Source organism: Macaca mulatta, chromosome 11 (assembly GCF_049350105.2).
Source record: "Macaca mulatta isolate MMU2019108-1 chromosome 11, T2T-MMU8v2.0, whole genome shotgun sequence".
In the NCBI taxonomy this organism is placed as follows: domain Eukaryota; kingdom Metazoa; phylum Chordata; class Mammalia; order Primates; family Cercopithecidae; genus Macaca; species Macaca mulatta.
Genome location: NC_133416.1, coordinates 96173159 through 96179158, shown reverse-complemented (window position 1 = coordinate 96179158; position 6000 = coordinate 96173159). Strand labels below are relative to the sequence as shown.

Genomic DNA, 6000 nt, shown 5'->3' with positions numbered 1-6000 from the left:
GGAACACAGTTTATCTCACAGCAGTGGCCTTAGAAACTTACCATGGTAATCACTAGGGGATTCAGTTTCCTCATCTATAAAAAGAAGATAGAACAGGGTGCCCTAGCTAGCTTGTATTTGGATGAGTTTCAGAGTGGCAGTTTGCAAGACTAGCGGCCTAGTGACCACTTCTGGTTTCTACTTGCATAAATTCATATGCACTGGTATTTTTTGGCAAGTGGTAAAAGGCAGAGGTTTTTGTTTGTTTGTTTTGGTTTTGATTTTTGAACACTGCCATTTGAGAACAAGGGAGGAATTAAAGCCAGTGTCTCCTTGAAGTGGCATAAAGTCCTGATAGAGAGATGAGATGAAGTAATTTCTTTGAAACTCTGGGTACAGAGAGTGCTCGTTTGGGACCCGAGTAAAATTTCATACAACATTGGGGAGTAGGCTAGTTTTCCTACTTTTGGAAGCAACATAATACTGCTTTTATTTCCAGTAAATTCCTATCTATTAGTTACCTTCGCTGCAGTGACAAATAGCCCCCATAGCTCAGTGGTTCACAAAAACAGACTTTGATTGTTTTGAACTAGTGATATGTCGGGATTTATGGGTTGGCTGCAGCTGCTGTGACTTTGTTTGGCTCTGCTTGGCTCGGCACCGCATGTCTTCTTGTTTCAGTTCCTTTGTGGAACATGCCATTGTCATAGCAAGAAGGGAAGAGCAACAGAGCTGGTAGAAACACATGACGTCTCCAAAACTTATGCTCAGTTGTGGTGAACAGCATGTTTTCTCACAGGCCATTGACAAGGAAAGTCTCACGGCCAAGCCCAAAGTCAAAAGGGCAGAGAAATATATGAAAACTACATGGAAGACAGCATTGGGCTGATATATTTGATCTCACAGAGAAAGAGAAGGTGAATATTGCAAACAAAAATACAGCTTACCATATGCTGCTGTTTGCTGTTCATTAAAAAAAAAAAAAAAAAAAAAAAAAAGCTTAGTCCTCATTCACATTAAGTAGAGAATTACATTTATTTTCTTGGATAAAACATGTCACTATATTTCTCTAAATTTCTGATTAATTGCCCCAGTCATCCACTTCACTGTCACTGTCATTTTTAGCTGTGTAAACAATTGGAGGTTTCATAGGAGCAGAAATATCAAGTAAATATGCAAAGGAATCATCTTCAGAACCAAGGACGCATTACAGTGAAGTTCAGATGTAGGCACAGATGTGGCAGGAGACATTTTCTGTTGAGGTCTGAGTTTAAACAAGTCAGACCGGCAGCATATGTTGATATGAAAGTGGCTTACATTGTCTTGAATTTTTATACATATTACACATTTGCGTGTTTTATTTTTAAATCTGTTTTTAAAATGAGTTAAACACTGAATTAGATTTTGAGAGTTTGCTACCATTACATGTCTTAATTATATAACTGACATTCACTGCTTTGTTTTCATGGTCACTATGGAGACTTCTCAGTTATTTATTTATTCATTCATTCTTCATTCATGTATTATGAAACATTTACTAAACATGGAGTATGCACTATATTTGGCATTGGAAAGATATAGATGAATCATCATGTCTCAACTTGAAAGAGCTCACCGTCTAGTAAAAGATATAGATGTGCAAAACAATATTTACAATGTTTAAGTCTAATACAAAGGTGAGAAAAATAGCCCAGTGAAATGGAAAAGAATGTGCTCTCTAGAGATGGACAGATCTGGGCTCAGTTCTCAACAGTTACTAGGTGTGTTACCTCAGGCAATCTACAAAACTCCCTGTGCCCTAGATTGCTTATCTGTGAAATGAAGACCACTGCACCTATCTTAATTTTTTTAAAATGAAGATTAGAAATAACACCAGTAAAGCAACAACTACAGTTTCAGAACGTCATAAATGCTCAATGGAGGCATCATTGCTTATTATTTTATGATATTTACTGGAAGAGCTATAGCAACTCAAAATACTTGTTTGGAGTAATGAGTTTGGAGTAATGAGATAACATCTGGGAAATTTTTCCAAAAAGGAGAATTGAGGGGGAAATGCCTTGAATATTCACGGCAAAGTGCAAAATAGCAAATACAATGGGACAAACACATGTGAGTTTTGGTGTCACTGAACAAAGAATGCACAGGGGTGGGAAGCAATTGGCAAGATGTGAGTGTGAACATTGGATGGAACAGATCGTAAGATGTTCATGTGCCCTAGGAAAGAATGTGAACTTCCAGACTATTTCTTCATAACTATAGCTGTCTGGCTGTCTTCTAACCCTTCTCTCTCACCTCACCTGGCCTCCTAGATTTGTGACAATTAGTTCTAAAAGTCTTTTACTGTGGTCTTTAGGAAATTGTATGTTGTTTTTCCTACCTGCCTCCCTCTTCCATCCCTGCAGTGCTGGCCACCTCCAACCCCTATCTTGCTTGTCTCTCACCTCTGCTCCGAGAGTTCCTGTTCACCATCTGCCTCGTGGGTGAGACACGCCTCATGATGTCTCTGCTTTGTCTTGAAGTTTCTATTTTCAGAAACTAGTTAAGGATCTTATTTTAATGAGCTCATCCTCAAGACCAATTATTTTTATTTTGGAAATATAGACTTCCTTTGAAAATTCTTTCCAAAATATTTTTCCTGTTTTCCTCTCTAAACCCTTTCATGTTTCCTTCCTTTTTCCCCTTTCTTTTACCATATCTGATTTTGAAATTGCTCATTTCCATTTTTGAACATCTTTTCTCTTCAGCAAAGCATTCCTTTCCTCCAACCCTTCAACATCGGCAGGTAGAATTTGAAGTTTCCTCTTTAGTGACTGTTTCTTGCCTTTAATGCTGAAACACTCACAAAACCTCATTCAGCTGTAAAACAATTAGGCATTGTTGATTTGCCCTCTTCTGCTGCTAGCTGATGAAGAGGGAGCCCTCTGAAGCTTGTTCTGTTGTTTCAGGAAAGCACAAGAACTGTCTACATGGAGGAATCTATACCTTACCTCTGGGATCTATACATAATTAACATGAAAGAAAATGGCTTTAGAACCAGCTTTACAAACCTGTTGTCTAGTGATGACGTGGGTTGCTCACATTCACTCTCTCTCTTTTCCTGGTTATCCCTGTTTCTATCATTCAGTTTTGCTCTGCCTTTCTCATTATTTTAAGTTAACCTACATTCTAAAGAGTTCGTCGAAAGTCTCCACTCATTTGTTTCCCATTTGTAACTTCTCAATTCTGTGTGATTTCCTTTTGTCTCACATTTTTATGGTCTTCTCTTTACGATTTCTGCAAATTTTTTAGAGGCTTCTTCACATTCTTCTAAATATCTTCAGCCTTACATTTCATATGAGACAATCTCAGACAATCTCAGGGATTTTTTAGGCAGTACATTTATTCTTAAAATTAGCTTTATTGCCTGGCACAGTAGCTCATGCCTGTAATTCCAGCACTTTGGGAGGCTGAGGCAGGAAGATCACTTGAGCCCAGGAGTTCGAGACCAGTCTGGTAATATAGTATGAGACCTTGTCTCCATACACACACACACACACACACACACACACACACACACACAAAATGGGTATGCACCTGTAGTCCCTCCCAGCTACTTGGGAGGCTCAGGTGGGAGAATCATTTGAGCCTGGGAGGCAGAGGCTGCAGCGAGCAGCGATCACACTACTGCACTCTAGCCTCGGTGACAGAGAAAGACCTTGTCTCAAAACAAGCAACAAAAGAAGTCAGCTTTACTGAAGTATAATCTACATGGAATAAAAGTCAAAATTTTAAGTGTATAATTTGAAAAATTTTGACAAATATATACACCTATGTAATCACTAGTCCAATAAAAATACAGAGCATTCCCATCAACTCCGAAGCTGGTCTCCTGCCTACTCCATCCAACCCCCTTTGCCTCTACAGCATTTCCTGCCACGATTAATCTGTTTTCTGTCTTTTGTCTTTTCAAGCATTTTATAGAAATGGAATCAAACGGTATGACACAATAGTCTTTTGTGTTCAGCTTCTTTCATTTAGCATAATATTTCTGAGATTCATCTATTTTGTTGCATATATCTGTAATTTATTGCTTTTTGTGACTGAGTAGTATTATATTTGTATGGCTGTAACACAATTTGCTTATCCATTAACATTTTAGGGATATTTGTCAAGTTTTGGAATAATATGAATCAAGTTGTTGTGAAGATTTGCATGCAAGTTTTCTTGTGAACATATTTTCACTTCTCATGGATAAGTACCTATAAGCAAGATTGCTGGATCATATGGCAAGTGTAAGTGGCTGTATCATTTGCATTCCCTACAGAAATACATGAGAGAGAGCTGTCTATCTTCCCCAACACTTGGCATCAACATTTTTTTTTTTTTAATTATCCTGTCCCATGAGTTTGTACTGCTCTTATTGTGGTTTTACTTTACATTTCCATAATGATTAGTGATATGGAACATGTTTCATGTGCTTATGTGCTATTTATATATTTCTTTCATGATATGAATGTTCAAATATTTTGCCTGTTTTAATTTTTTTATTTTTAAATCTTATTTATTTTTATAATTTTTTAAGTTTTAAGAATTAAAAAAACACTTTTAGGTCCAGGGGTACATGTGAGGTTTGTTATATAGGTAAACTGTGTATCATGGGGGGTTTGGCATACAGATAATTTCATCACAATGGTAATAAGCATAGTACCTGATAGATATTTTTTTCTGATCCTCTTTCCTCCCACCCTTCACCCTCAAGTAGGCCCCAGTGTCTGTTGTTCCTCTCCTCATATTTATGTGTTTTCATTGTTTAGCTCCCTCCCATTTGTAAGTGACGTGTGTGGTATTTGGCTTTCTGTTCCTGCATGAATTCGCTTGGGATAATGGCCTCCACTTCCATCTATGTTGTTGCAAAGAACATGATTCTGTTCTTTTTATGGCTGCATAGTATTTCATGACATATGTGTACCACATTTTCTTTATCCATTCTACCATTGATGGGCATATACGTTAATTCCATGTCTTTGTTACTGTAAAACAGTTTTTGCCTATTTTTTTAAATAGGATTTTTTTTGTCTTTTTATTATTGGTTTATAAGATTTATTTATAAATTCTGGATGAAAATCTTTTGTCAGCTATATTTGGCAAATATTTTCTCCCAATCTTTACTTATCTTTTCATTTTCTAAAATGATGTCCATTGAAGAGAAAATATTTAATTTGGGAAAATTTATCAACTTTTAAAATTTGGGGTTTTTGTATCTTTATCTAAGAAATCTTTGCCTAACCAAAAGTCACAAAGAGTTTTTCTTATGTTTGCTAGTAGCAGTTTTATAGTCTTTGTTCTTACATTTAGGTCTTACATTCCATTTTGAATTATTGTTTTATAAATAGTGTGAGGTAATATTTGAAGTTAATTTATTTTTGCATATAGATTTCAAAATGTTCCAATACCATTGGTTGAAAAAAAAGCTTATTATTTCCTTTAGTGAATTACCTCAGCAGATGTGCCAAAAGTCAATTGATTCCACATTTGTGATATTTCTGGACTGTATATTTTGTTGCCTTAATCTGTATCTCTTCTTTTGTCACTGTTGCATAGTCTTATTACTGTAGTAACAAGGAAACCTTGAAATCAAGTCGTATTAAGTCTTGACATTTTGTTCTTTTTCTAGTTTATTTCAGCTGTTTTAAGTCTTTTGCATTTCCACATAACTTTTAGAATTAAGTTGTTAAATATTTTTAAAGCTGGGATTTTGATTCAAATTATATTGATTGTATAGATCAATGGAAGATAATTAACATCCTAAATTACTGCAACTTTTGGTATTTGAACATGTTTTGGCTCTCCATTTACTTAGGTATTCTTTCATTTTTGGGGCGCAATGTTTTATAGTTTTCAATGTATATGTCTTGCACATAAGTAGAATTTTTGTTACTTATAATTTCTAATTTTTCATTGGAAATAACTAAAAATATAATTGTGATTTATAATGATTTGTATTATGTAACCTCGCTGAACTCACTTATTAGTTCTAGT

The 6000-nt window shown here is 35.7% G+C and overlaps 1 pseudogene; it reads right to left on the bottom strand.

Annotated features, from left to right (window-relative positions):
- Positions 1-1038: 1038 nt before the first annotated feature.
- The window catches only part of LOC713450 (frataxin, mitochondrial pseudogene), a 28725-nt pseudogene continuing 23763 nt past the window's right edge, over positions 1039-6000 (bottom strand).